General features: G+C 43.8%; 1 protein-coding gene and 2 pseudogenes across 1 annotated transcript in view; 2 read left to right on the top strand and 1 right to left on the bottom strand.

The window, feature by feature from the left end:
* Positions 1-3,289: 3,289 nt before the first annotated feature.
* LOC102249892 lies at positions 3,290-11,234 on the bottom strand (annotated as a pseudogene).
* LOC102252370 lies at positions 9,001-10,552 on the top strand (annotated as a pseudogene).
* A 1,008-nt stretch (positions 11,235-12,242) lies between the features above and the next one.
* Positions 12,243-14,930, top strand: part of LOC102252075 (glycine N-acyltransferase-like) — a gene marked incomplete at its 3' end in the record, with an annotated part of 10,657 nt that continues 7,969 nt past the window's right edge. The window contains exon 1 of the mRNA XM_005862123.2: positions 12,243-12,426. The remainder of the gene's footprint in view (positions 12,427-14,930) is intronic.

The following is a 14,930-nucleotide window of genomic DNA, read 5'->3' as shown; positions in this document are numbered from 1 at the left end:
CCTCCTCACTCCCACACCAGGGAAAATGATTCAATGTTGCTTCTAACAGCAGAGCTTTCTAAATCCACCCAAACCCCAAACAATAAAGAGACTTTGTGTTTGATTGTACAAGTTGAAGTGAAGTGGTTTGTGATGGGAAGAGCCTGGGTTGGGTTTATGGAGAGTGGGAAGACCCAGACCCAGGGAGGTGGCTATTTATTGGGAAGTTTAGGAGGAGGGCATTACATCATGGTACCTATTGTTTCACTTGACCTTGGCACATTGTTTCAGTATGCCTAAATTCTATGTAGTCCAGACAATGGTCTCATGGGAAAGTCTGGTTGGTGATGTGGAGCAATTTTTGTCCTGGTTGGATCAGGGTAGTTGGGAGAGTTTCCTGCCCCAACATTTCAACAGGAACAGCACTAAACCTTGGCACTAGGACCCAAAGAGAGCACTGTACTGAACATAGTCATCTGGATTAAGAACCTGTGTGCTTTTGGTCCATCTACAACTAGAATTAGGCTGTAGAATTGAGGATGAAGGCCCCACAAACAGAGAAACCAATGTGTGAGGTTTAATTTCTTATGCACTCAAAAGAGTGGAGGCTCAGTTTAGAGAAGGGATCCTCAACCTTGGTACAATGGGCATTATAGAGTGGACAATTTTTTTCTCATGGGGCCATCCTTTGTATTTATAGGATATGGAGCAGGATCCCTGCTCACAACCCACTGGATGTCAGTAACACTTTCCATTCCAGTTATGACAACTAAAAATGTCTCCAGCTCTTGATAACGTCCCTGGGTGGCAAAATCAGCTTCAGTTGAGAGCCACTGGTTTAGGAATTGAGGTTCTCTCACTTGAAGATGCATCTGAATCACTTAGGGGGATTGTTAATACAGATAGTAGCCCTCACCCCTAGATTTTCTGATTCAGTGGATTTGGGGTAGATTTCCAGATTTACATTTCTAACGAGTTTCCTGATGCTGCTGGTCCAGGAGCCATAGAACTATAGATGAAAATTAGTATTGCACACTTCTTAGATATATTGTTTTGCCTTAGTAGTTATAATGTAAATTTTTAAAAATATGTTTTTATTGATTTCAGAGAGGAAGGTAGAGGGAGAGAGAAATAGAAATTTCAATGATGAGAAAGAATCACTGATCAGCTGCTACCTGCATGTCCCCTACTGGGGATCAAGTCTGCAACCTGGGTATGTGCCCTGACCAGAATTGAAACCGGGACCCTTTAGTCCCCAGGCCGACACTCTATCCATTGAGCCAAACTGGCTAGGGCAATGCCAATTTTTTTCTAATTGATATGTCATATTTCATAAAATTATTTTTTTAATTAAATAGACATTCAATACTTTATATTCACTGCAGCTATATATTACTAGAGGCACAATGCACAAAAATGTGTGCACTTGGGTGTCCATCAGCCCGGCCTATGCCCTCTTGCAGTCTGGGACCCCTTGGGGGATGTCCGACTGACAGCTTAGGCCTTTTCACCGGGGAATCAGGCCTAAGCTCTCAGTCAGACATCCCTCTGGCAGCCTGGGAGTCCTCAGGGGATGTTCGACTATGGCTTTGGCCAGCTCCTTTGCGGCTGTCTCTGTGGAAGGACCAGGCCCATGCTGCTACCTCTCCCACCACCTCTGTGAAAGGGGAGGTGCCAGGCCCGCCATAGCTGACCAGGCAGCGCAGGCTCACTGGCCTTGCCCCTTGCCCACTGGTTGTTCTGGCAGGTCATTCCAGAAGTTTGTTCTACCATCTGGTCTAATTAGAATATTAGCTCTTTATTATATAGGATAGCAGTTAGGTAGTTATATAATTTACAACATGGTTTCCCCAATAAGTTTAGTTCCTACCTTATTCCATACATAGTTATTACAATACTAGAGGCCTGATGCCCAAAATTCGTGAAAGGGGCTTGGCCTTCGCAGCTCCAGCTTCATTTGGAAGATCATCTGGATGGTCGTTCTGCTGTTTGGTCAAATTAGCATATTAGCTCTTTATTATATAGGATTATTGACTATACTAGAGGCCCAGTGCACGACATTCGTGCACTGGGTAGGGGGGTTCCTCAGCCCAGCCTGCACCCTCTTGCAGTTTTGGACCCATTGGGGGATGCCCGATTGGTCCTTAGTGCTGCCACAGAGGCAGGAGAGGCTACCACCACCACCGCTGCGCTCGTCAGCCATGAGCCTGGTTTCTGGCTGAGTGGGGCTCCTCCTATGAGAGCGCACTGACCACCAGGGGAGAACTCCTGCATTGAGTGTCTGCCCCCTGGTGGTCAGTGCATGTCATAGAGACCGGTCGTTCCACTGTTCGGTCAATTTGCATATTAGGGTTTTAGGATATAGGACTAGAGGCCCAGGGCATGAAATTCATGCACTGGAAGAGGGGTTCCCTCAGCCCGGCCTGCACCCTCTCGCAATCTGGAACCCCTTAGGGGATGTCCACCTGCTGGCTTAGGCCCATTCCTTGTGGGGAATGGGCCTAAGCCAGCAGTTGCAAATTCCTCTCACAGTCCAGGACCCCTCGCTCCTTACCGCCCACCTGCTCACTGCTCCTTGCCACTCAGGTCGCTGTTCCTTAGCACTGCCATGGAGGCAGGAGAGGCTCCCGCCACTGCCACTGCACTTGCCAGCCATGAGCCCTATTTTTCTGTGTAGTTGTCTGTGTACCAACTGCTTTCTTCCTTCTCATTTAGGGTTAGCAGAATATGAGGGCAGAGCACACTGTCGTGGAACGCAGAGAGCTGCCTGGAGCTGAGGGGAGTGGCTGGGCCCATGGGGTGAGAGGTGGACACAGAGGACATTATCTCACCCAATTGTGGGGCTGGCTGGCCAGCCTTAATCTGCCTGACCCCACCGAGGCAGGGATCGAGCAGGGTGTCTGCCTCTCCATTCTCCATCCTTCCATCTGTGACACCTGACACCCTTTCCAGGCCTCCCCCAAAGTGAGTTCAGCTCAATCCCTGAATCTAAAAGGGCATGGGAGGTGTGATGTGAATGATACCACATCCTGCGGGGTTTGGGCTCTGGAAGAGGGGCTGCACGCAAATGAAAGAGACAAGACAAAAAATAATAATTTGGAAATTGGGGGGGCCAGGCGGGAGCCCATTCGAAGAGGAAGGACTCCACTTGGGCTCTGGCCTTGCCATCCTTTTATTCAGTTTGTGATACAACTATAGCCCTTAGGCAGGCAATTTCCAGTAACAGACAGACTATCTTATCAGTAAGGATTTACATGACTATCTGGTGGGAAAGTTGCTTCAGCTACCATTGTCTGGACTAAACAGTTGGTGCATAACCGTGACCTTTGCCAGGGCTCAAGGGTCACCAGCATTCCGGGCTCCTTGTCCACACTTCTATTCTAGAGAAGACAATAGGTGGCTTCCCACAGGGGGGCTCCACTCCAGTGCCCCCTGATTCCCAGTGACAGGACCTGGTCTCAGGACAGTGGCCACAGCTGCAGAACAGAGATATGTTTCAAGAGAAGTTGGGAATGCAGACTTTCCTATGAGCCCCTATTCCAAAAGGTGGCAGTTTATTCACATTGTGGCAAAGACACCTTCAAGAGTAACATAAGTGAGTAAAGTCAGGGCCAAATCGAGCCATTTCCTCATCCAATCTCTCTGAGGCATGTGGACAGAACCAAGTCTCAGCTCTTAGAAGGACACTTCTGGGGTGTTTTTTAAGCCTAAAGGACAGTAGTCTGTCTCCATTCTTATTCTTTGGGATTTTTTTCATCGTCGGATAAGAGGATACATACATTGGGGCAATCCTCTTGAGATACAATATTCCAGTTGCACCCATGTGATGACGATAGTGCCACTTAGCGGGAGGAAGCCGACAGATGGAGAACAGGGAATTCTAAAAGCAAAAGCAATGACAGAGATGCTAAGCCTTTCCTTCACGCTTCTGAAACCCATCCTTAGGCAGCCTTCAGGCTGGGTGTCTGCTGGACCTTTACCACTTGATGTCCTGGCAGGCTGCCCTGGGTCCTGCTAGGCGGTGTGCAGGTCTGTCTGGGCCCGGGGGGAGTCCACCCCGCCAGCCACTCCTGGTACAGCTCCTGCACATGGGGACTGGTCTCCGGGGGCCACACCAGGATGGCAGCATAGATGCCTTCCATCTGCCGCAGCAGTGCCCTGTCTCCACGCCCGTCCTCCGCCTGGTTTTGGCCCCTGTCGCTTAGGCATCCCCAGCGCAGGCTAGGACCTCCAAGAAGTGTCAAGGGAGTTTGCCGCTCTACAGCTTCAGTATCACTTCTGGATGTTCCAAAAGCCATAAGCAGCCTCAAAGCATAGCAGAATTTCTCCGTCCCTTTCAAGGGTGACCTCCTGGAAGTCTTTGTTCATCAGGGTGCAGTAGGTGAGCACCCCCATGTCCTTGTTGAACAGCGCTTTGGCCATGTGCCTGAAGATTTGTGCCTGGTACCCACCGGAGCTGGCACCCTCGTGGAGCCTTACCTTCTCCTCCTTCATGTCTCCAAATAGAGTGTCCATGGTGGTGTCATTTGAGGCAAGGTCACTTTGCTCCATTATCTGGACAATTTCACCTGAGGTTAACACGCAGTCAGCACCCTGGGAACTATGCAAAGCTGTGGGAAAATCTTCTCAAAGGTCCTCCAAGTTCTTGTCATAACATGGGCCACAATGACTTGGAAAATCTTGTCTGCACCTGGGGACAGGTTCGCCAATCTGGTGAGGTAATCCTACACCAGAGAGCCCATGATCTGCTGGGGAGACTTGGCCATGCAGAGGTGGGGGGTGATGGGGTGACCCAGCACACTCTCTGCATATCAAACTCAGCCAGGGTAGGCGGAGGTCAGCATGGATAGCCGGGGCTCTTCCTCACAGTGCTGGCAGTACCGACGCACAAATTCCTTCTGAATCTCTAGAATGCTGAAGTCCGCAGCTATCTTCCTGTGAAAGACAGTGTACTCCAAGGCTTTTGAGTAGCCGCAGAACCTTCTGGATGCATCAGTGACACTCAGGCTGAATTTAGCAGCAAAATAAGGCAGAGACTGAGGACACATGACACTGCCAGCACCTTGTGCTGTGAGGTATCACATTTCTTATTAAGGTTCAGAACACGGAAGAAGTCTGTGGTGTTCTGATGACAACTCCCTCCTTTGTGGTCACACAACTGTCACATACCAGGCAGTCGCTCAGAAACATGTTGGCATTGTCCAACTTATGGAATTCTCTCTTCTCTCCCTTCTCCTGAGCCGGACTCCGGACATTGACTGCGGCATTCTCTTGGTCATTGGTTTTTGTTGTTTTACTACATTCCTTTCATGTGCAGTGCTCACACTTCATCTGGAGCGGGGCAGGTAGGGGAAAGCAGTCACCTTTGGTTGCCCCTGGCACTGCTGGCAGTATCCTTTCTTCCTTGTGGAGCATTTAGGGAGGGAAAGTGGCCGCAGTGCTCGAGGCTGAGTTCCATGAGGCTGGCAGTGCTGTCGGGATAGGGCCGGTGGCGTTAGTTGGTTGGTGCCTGGCCTGTCCTCTGGAGATTGAACCTGCAGGACTACTAAGGGAGCCAGTCCCCAGTCCCACCCTGCCTCCACTACCAATTGATTGGAGTCTGAGGGCCTGGAGGAGGGACCAAGAGGTCTGCCTTCCAGCTGCTTCCCTGTCGCCACTGCCAGCCACAGCCACCGATTGATTGGAGCCTGAGGGACCCCAGTTCCCCTTTTAGCCATCCCCTGATCAATTGGAGCCTGAGGGCCAGGGGGATGGACCGGTTTTGTATATATAGATTCCCTAGCCGAAACCGGTTGGCTCAGTGGATAGAGCGTCGGCCTGCAGACTGAAGGGTCCCAGGTTCGATTCCGGTCAAGGGCATGTACCTTGGTTGTGGGCACATCCCCAGTGGGGGGCATGCAGGAGGTGGCTGATCGATGTTTCTCTCTCATCGATGTTTCTAGCTCTCTATCTCTCTCCCTTCCTCTCTGTAAAAAATCAATAAAATATATTTTAAAAAAAATAGATTCCCTATGCTATACTTTACATCCTCATGACTATGTTGTAACTGCCAATTTGTACTTCTCAATTCCTTCACCTTTTCCGCCTACCCTCCTGACACCCTCCCATTGGACAAACATCGGTTTGTTCTCTGTATCCATGAGTCTGTTTTATTTTGTTTGCACATTTATTTTGTTCTTTAGATTCGACATAAAGGCGAAATTGTGTGGTATTTGCCTTTCTTTATCGGACTTACTTCACTTAGCCTAATATCTCTAGGCTCATCATAAAAAAATCTCAAAACTCACATAAACATTGTCATTAAACAGTGCAATAGATAGATACCAAGCTACCCTTTTACAACTTTGTCATGATACCTGACAACTAGAGAGCACCTGAAATTCTTTTTTAATAAATGGAAAATAATCTTCAGCTATTGAGTGTTGTGCAGTGGAAAAGCACAGACCTTTGAGTAATAAGTCTTTGCCCATCATGTATATTCAACTGGTTGTTTGAAATCTGACCTAAAGAATCTTTTCTATTCAGAGTGACATCTCTACTGTCCTCATGGCCCCACATTTAAGGGCACATTTTCTGTCTGTGCCGCTCAGCACCAGCTCAGCTCTACAACTACTTCTCATGAGCCCCCTTCATACCACCCCAAGGTAAATTGCATACACAATCTGGCATTCTTCAAAGTGCTTTCTGAGCTAAGCTGCAGACCTCCACACATGAAAGCTGCCATTTGTTTTTAGTGCCTTTGTCAAGAGCAGGAAGAATTACAGTGGACAAGATAAGAAACCCCCCGGACCCCCTCACCACCACCACTCTAAGAACTACCTGTGGTCAGTGAGGAGGAAGAGGCTGATGCACTGAAATAGGGAGAAGGACCTCAGGGTCAGGTAAAGGAAAGCACACCCCACTCATGACACCAGCACAAAAGAGGAGATCTCATGACATTTATGAAATCAATAGGATATACTATGGAACACAGCAGGCAAAGTGAGAGTGGAGTTTAATGTGTTATTGTTGCAACTTTAAAGATTTGTAATTTGAATTCCTTGAGTTTCTGCTTCTCGGCATATGTCCACAGTTTGGCTCAAATAAACTCACGAAAATTCTTTACACGTTTCAAAAAAAAAAAAGAAGGACCTCAGGGTCAGGTAAAGGAAAGCACACCCCACTCATGACACCAGCACAAAAGAGGAGATCTCATGACATTTATGAAATCAATAGGATATACTATGGAACACAGCAGGCAAAGTGAGAGTGGAGTTTAATGTGTTATTGTTGCAACTTTAAAGATTTGTAATTTTACACAATGAAGGTCTAAATTTTAAAAATGCCTTATGTTGTGGATAGGATTAAATGATTTTCACATTTCTCAATGATCCAATAAATAACTTAATAATACCACATTGTCTGTGTGTAATTGTGGACTCATAATGCCTCATAGAGTCCATGTATTTCAACTACAGTCATAACTCTCCATTATTGCAAATTTCACTGTGGGGAGCCAATATAGGGTTAAGCCTCGGACTGACCTGTTGGCAAAGTCACAAACAAGTCCCAGCTTAGAGGGCACAGTCCTCTTAGCATATTTAGGCTTGACCTTATAACGCTCCCTAGATCTTACCTGGGAAACTAATGGGCTGAGGGAAGTGCAATAAGAACAAAAACAAGTGAAACTCACAAGAACAGTGTAACTTTGGTAACCACTATCTTGTTTACCTCTGACTATAAAAATAAAGGCTCAGATTGCCTCGGGATCTTTTCTCTGTGGCCTCAGCCAGGCACAGGAAGATCCACAGAGACTAAAGAGAGCTAGAGAGTTCTGAACGCTGTCTCCGTGTAAAACATTCTTCGCCGACTCTGTCCACACCTTTGGGAACCCCTGGACTGCTGGGGCTGGACCCCGGCATTTCACCAATAGAACCCCCTATTCTGTTGATTCTTAAATTCTTTGGACATGACCTCATTAATGCTTGAAAGCTATCTTGCTTTCATACACATAAAATGCTTCAAATTTATTTTATATCTCTCTGTAGGAAACCAGAATCAATTATTTCTTAAAGAAGTCATAGTTATTTTTACTGAAAAAAAAAATAGTATGAGAAATAAGGATGTCTGTATCTTAAAATGTTCATGTGTAGAATGAGAATAGCACTACCTACTAACATTGACTTGTTAAAATAATTCAACAAAATAATTCATATAAATTTCACTGCCCAGTGTCTGGTCCACAATAAATATTACCTTCCCTTATTATTATCACTGAAATGGAAAAAAATATGAAACAGATTCTCTGATTATAGAAAAGGCTCAGGCCATTCACCTAAGACATTCATTTTTTATTTTCCTCTCAACTCCTCTCACATCTTTAATATTTCTTAGTCTTCCTTAAACTGGAGGTCCCAGCCAAGTTGCTTCTTTTACAAAGCTCAGGGATGCTAACTTTACTAGGAGGTTCGTTTAAAGGAACAATCCAACGTCCTTAAAGATGAAGATAAGATATTTTATGGGAAATAAAGGGGGCGGGGAGGAGACATATGTAATACTCTTTGTAATACTTTAAGCAATAAAACAAATTTTTTTTTTAAAAAAGTAACAATCCAATGTCCTTAAAGATGAATTTAAGATATTTTATGGGAAACAAGATGACTTTGCAGTCTTTGATGCGTATCTTTCAGCATGCTGAGTGCCGTATTATTTGATGTAGATGGTAGAAAAATATCCAGAATACCTCAGGATTTACCCTCTTGCCCATTAAAGACCTAAAGTTTCTAGATCCCGAGTCTACCTAACAGAACTCAATCGTCTATGGTAACTTTCTTATTTGTTTTAATACCAAAGATTTCCTGCCTGGGGTAGATAACAGTGCTCTATCAAGAGCTTTTGTAAGGACAGGGCACATGCCAGTGTTGTGGCCTTGATCCCTGGTGAAAGGCGTGCAGGAGGGAGCTCATCAATGCATCAATGATTCTCTCTTATCATTGATGTCTCTCTCTCTCTCTCTCTCTCTCTCTCTCTCTCTCTCTCTCTCTCGGAAACGGGGCTAAGATCTCCGCGTATGCCTTCGACAAGAACCGGGGAAGGGGCTCGGGTCCGCTGCTGCACGAGTTGCTGTGGGAGCGGCACAGGGGCGGCATCGCTCCCAGGTTCCAGGTTGTGCATCTCAACGCGGTGACCGTGGACAATCGCCTGGACAACCTGCAGCTGGTGCCGTGGGGCTGGCGGCCCAAAGCGGAGGAGACCTCCAGCAAACAGAGGGAGCAGAGCTTGTACTGGCTCGAAATCCAGCAGCTTCCCACGGACCCCATCGAGGAACAGTTCCCCGCGCTGAGCGCCACGCGATACTACAACGCCAACGGGGAGGTGGTGGAGGAGGAGGAGAGCTCCTGCACCTACTACGAGTGCCACTACCCGCCCTGCACGATGATCTAGAAGCAGCTCCGGGAGTTCAACATCTGCTGGCGCTGCCAGGTGGCCCTGTACTGCGGCTCGCAGTGCCCGCAGAAGGACTGGCCCGCCCACAAGAAGCACTGTCGGGAGATGCGGCGCCCCTTCCAGCAGGTTAATATGCTTGTAAAAAATATATATATATGAGCTTTTATAAGGAAAAAAATAATATGAGCTTTTATAAGGAAAAGAGAACACACTGCATGTGAAAGTGACTTGTGACTGCTACATGTGGAGAAAATACAGACTATTGTTTTAGTATGCCCAAATCTAGTGCACCAGCTAATATGGTAACAAGGAAGGACTAGAGGTCAGGAGTGTGTCCACATTTGGGTGTAGTTCAGCCACTCAGTGGAAGATACTGGGAAAATTACATTAGCATGCTATGTTTTCATTTCCCATTTCAAAAATGCAGATAAAATATATGCACTTGTAAAAACAGATATAAAGAGGATTGTATAAGTGCATGTTAAAGAATTGGCTCAAGATTGCAGATGGAGTCTAGTTATCATCGGCCTAATCCTCATTTAGTGATGAAATTAACAATTAACATCAATAAGAGCCAGGGAAGAGAAGAATTCATTAACACTTCAGTTGTGTTGGGGAATTCCAACAAGCTGGAGAGTGAAGATCAGGATTAGGGAGAAATGAAACTGCAAGAATCCACCACCTATAATATATGTGAAGTGTGTGCTAGGAAGGCACAAGGGGGAGATTCAGCCTAGAGTCAACACACAAGTTGGAGGAAACCCAATTCAGGCCTATTATTGATCAGAGCTAGATTACCCAAAGCTTGGTACGTTGACCCTTGATTCCATTCTGGTTTTTGCTAAACACTTTGCTAGTGTGAGGCAGTGAGGAGAGAAACTGGGAATAGGAAGGAATAGAGAGTTTCAGGCCCTTGGAAGAGCAGAAGATCTCACTCAAAGGTGGCAAACTATTGTCACATCTTGCTATGTGTCCCATCCCATCTTCCCAAAATACCAGACACATTCAACTGTCATTTTTTTAGGTGAGAGGAACTCTCAAAATCAAAGATAAAATGGAAACCAAGAATGACTACAGAATTGACAAGGAAAAGAGAGGCATCAGACTCAACCTGTGGCTGAATTCACACCTACTGAAGGAGAAATAGAACAAAGAGAAGACTATCAAGTATTTCCTGCTACAGGCATATGAAAGAATCACTTAGAGATTTTGGAAATTAAGTATTGAAACTTCAGTAAAATATCTCAGTAGACGGACTGAGTAGCAATGTGGACACTGCTGACAGATAACTAGAAAGCTGAATGATCTAGCAGATAATAACACAAACTGAAAACCAGATGGGAAATATGAAAGAAAAGACAAGAGAACTGAACAACACTGACAAGTTTGAACATCCACCTAAATGGGATTCCAGAAAGTGAGAACAGTACAAGTGGAGTGATAAAAATAATTTAAAAGTAGGAAAAGGAAAGGAAAGGCAGAAGTTGCAGAAGAAGCAGAAAATTTTCCAAAAGTGAAGAATGGCTTAAGATTGAAAGAATGCACTTCAGACTGAGTGTGAAAAGAACTCATTAGACATATTACTGTGCAATTTCAGAGCACCAGAGATGAAGACAAGATCCCACTACTTCCAGAGAGAGGGAACAGACTGGGTATGGTCAGAAGACTAAGAATCACACTGACTTCAGACTTCTCACCAGCAGCTCCAGGTACCTAGTAAACAGAGAAGTGAAATAAACGTTACCAGGTTTTAGGCCAACACACATAAAGGAAGAAAAAACTTTTGGAATAAAGTACACAGCATAGGTAATCTATACTAATAAAAGGGTAATATGCTAATTAGACTGGACGTCTTCCAGATGTCCATTTGGACAAAGCCACAGCGGTTCAGTGGCTGTGAGGGCCAGGGCTCAGGCAGCTGTAAGCCCCGGCGGCTGCAAGGCCCGGGGCTCAGGTAGCCGTGGCGGTCAGCAGTGGCAGCAGCAGCAGGGTGAGGGGGGCGGCACCTTCTCCTGATTGGCCTGGTCGCCTCCACAGAGGGAGGTCAAACTGTGTCTTAGGCTCACTCCCTGTGAGAGGGGGCAGGCTGGGCTGAGGGGACGCCCCCCACCCCCAGTGCAGGAATTTTCATGCACCAGGCCTCTAGTATAGTCAATAATGTTGTATTATCTATGTTTGATGTTAGATGGGTACTAGACTGATCGGCATGATGACTTCGTAAAATATTATATAAATGTCTTACTAATATGTTGTTCACCTGAAACTCATATAACATTGTATGTCAAATGTAATTGAAAAATTAAGAATAAAGAAAATGTACTAATAAAATAAAAAATGTTCAGTACATTAGAAAATATGACAAAACAGCATTTAATTAGAAGAGCAATTTTTTAAAAAATTTGGACATACGATTAGTTCAGTAAGTTTAATACACGGAGATTCTCACTTTCTATCTTTTAAAATAAGGTATAATTTACAAACACACAGATCTTATGTTACAATTCCATGGGGTTGAAACAAGTTTACACTCATAAAACCTATATCATTTTCAAAGAAAAAGAACAATATTATCACTTCTGATAGCACTTCATAAATGTTAGCATATTTAACTTAAAAATGAAAACACCAGTAAGAGTGGGCACTATTATTCCCTACCTGTAGATGAGGAAACTGAAGCACAAAGATTAGACAACTGGACAAACACTAGTAAATGGATGCAACCTTGGGACACAAGCAGACTCCCAAACCTGTAGAACCAGCTTTCTGAATATGCCACCAAGAGGGAGGGACTGCCTCTGGGTCCCACACCAGCTAACAGAAATTTCCCACTCCTGCCAGCCTTTAAAAGAGCAAGTCCTGCATTAAGTGCTTCAGCTTAATGATTTCTATAGAAAATTTACCAAAACACGCTTTGCAAGTCTGAGCTGTGCATGCAAAGATAAAGGGGATTTTATATTCTGGGAAAGTCTGCTGCCTCCCATCTGTTCCTGGGGACCAGTCTGCGTGGAGTTCACCTTCCAGGTGAGAACTCATCTCACTGGAAAGAACCATTGCTTTGGGAAACCCACACCCCCTTCTCCCTTTTCTCCTACAACAAATGACCTTGGTGGTTTTACAGAAGTGTTGAGTTTATTTAGTGATACTTGGACCGTGGGAAAGGGAGTCTATTCCCTTTGAGAGAAAACGTTTCTGCACCTACTATGTACACAGCAGATGCACAGTGGGAAAATTCTCAGGAGGACTAAGTCAGTTCTCCATTCTGAACAAATAAAAGTTACGAAGGGATTTTGGAAGCTGGTGGGTGAAGGGAGAGGTAATAACATTGGGAAGAAAGGATTCTTGGTCCAAGTAACATTAATTTAGCACCTAGTGTATAGAGATACTATGCAGACATTATTTTGTTTTTTTTTTGGGAGGGGGGGGGCGAACAGTCTAAAGGACGCAGCTTGTTCCTGGGATAAATGTTAACCAGGAGAATAAAGTACTCTATTAAAATCAGAAAGAAAATATTCAGACCAGATGTACTATTCATTTAAATCATGTGTGTGTGTATGTGTGTGGGTGGTGGTGGGGGGAGGGTGCGAAGGAGGTAATTTAAAAGATTTTATCTATAGTGCTCTGACCATAAAATAGGTTTTTTAAATTTTAAAATTTTGTTTAATATATTTGAATATTATTGAAAACTTAAAAATAAGCCTTTCTTTTCTTCCAGCAATTACACTTCTAAAAACTTTATCTTAAGAAAATAAACATGGATGCATATTAACAGAATCTGTTCAACAGAAAATTATTAACAAAAGAGAAACACAGTTAGCAACCCTAAAGTCCAATAATATGAGACTGGTTCAAAATATGTATGGTACATGCCTGCAATGAAATAATAAAAATAGAATATCTGTAATTTATAATAATGAAATATATAGTCACTATATATAGATATTTTTTAACATTCATGTTCTAAAATATTTGATGACATCGATTCTGTCATTTTAAATTTAAAACAAGTTAGAAAATTATATATATATAACATGCCCTTATTTTTGTAAAAAATAAAACAATGTGTAAAAACAAATGGATACATAGTCTCAAGTTAATATGTATCCATATTAACTGGATACTGCAATTTTTCTTTTCTTTATAAAATAGTTTTTAATATTTTATTTTCCCTTCTAAATTTTACTTTCTATATTCTTAAAATTCTCATGTATATTGCATATTGAATATGTATAAGCACAGTTTATATATTACAATAATAAAAAACGATGTACTATTTTCTGATCCACATTTTCTCCGTTTGTTTTAATACTGTCCCTTGTGCATGCCTGTGTTGTATCATAGTTCTTATGGTAATGGCTCCTTGCAGTTGCAATATACTAACAGGTCATAATTTATGTAACCTTATTCCAGTGACAAAAGAGACTGTGTCTTATTTTTTGCTATTTGTTGATGTTGCTTTATAAAACTACTCTTTACAACTCATTTTCCTTGTTTGAGTTGTCCCTTTTGAAGACATTTCCAGTAAGGGGAAGACTGGGTCTAAAGCGCCTTCTTTGTGGACTTTGCCCACTGCCAAGGCTGAAAGCTCACATAAGCTGTTTTAGAGCCACTTCAAGTTTCAGAAACGTTTAAGATGAAGAAAATGTTCTCTCTCTTAAGTATGATGAAGGTTTCATAGGCTTATAATGTGTTCAATCTGTAGACTTGTTCACATTATGTGCTTTTAATTGTGCCCATTTAACTACTCAGTGTGCCCTAGCCGATTTGGCTCAGTGCCCTAGCCCCGTGGTCGGCACACTGAGGCTCTCGAGCCACATGCGGCTCTTTGGCCCCTTGAGTGTGGCTCTTCCTAAGCCTTAGGAGTACCCTAATTAAGTTAATAACAATGTACCTACCTATATAGTTTAAGTTTAAAAAATTTGGCTCTCAAAAGAAATTTCAATCATTGTACTGTTGATATTTGGCTCTGCTGACTAATGAGTTTGCCAACTACGGTAAGGCATAAACCAGGGTAGACAGGACTGCTCACTCATTGGCTCATGGAGGCAAATGTTCCAAGGTGAGCTGGCCTGCTAGTGTGGAATTTGTCAGTCAAAAACTAGCTTCCCATGGATGTAATTAGAAAGATAATAATAAAATAAATGTTTGAAATGGCAGTGCTAATGAATAGACAGTCTTTCCAAGGTAGTGGATAATTCCCACTGAAACTTGATCACCTCCATTGTACCTAATTAATAAATAGTAAAATTATCCACCTGTTGTGCAGCCCACAAATCTGGATATCTTCCATTACACCTCCTTCTACTATCTCTGGAACCCACTACTTCACATCCTATGTTGATTATCAAGTTCTGTTGATTCACTATTTAAAAAAAATCACCCCTCCACCTCTTTCTACGTCCACTGTGGGCATCTTTTTTAAAAAATATATATTTTATTGGTTTTTTACAGAGAGGAAGGGAGAGGGATAGAGAGTTAGAAACATCGATGAGAGAGAAACATTGATCAGCTGCCTCCTGCACACTCCC

The sequence above is a fragment of the Myotis brandtii genome, unplaced genomic scaffold, assembly GCF_000412655.1.
Source record: "Myotis brandtii unplaced genomic scaffold, ASM41265v1 scaffold1609, whole genome shotgun sequence".
NCBI lineage: Eukaryota > Metazoa > Chordata > Mammalia > Chiroptera > Vespertilionidae > Myotis > Myotis brandtii.
The sequence above is the reverse complement of the archived record's forward strand: the minus strand, read 5'-3'. Positions and strand labels throughout refer to the sequence as shown.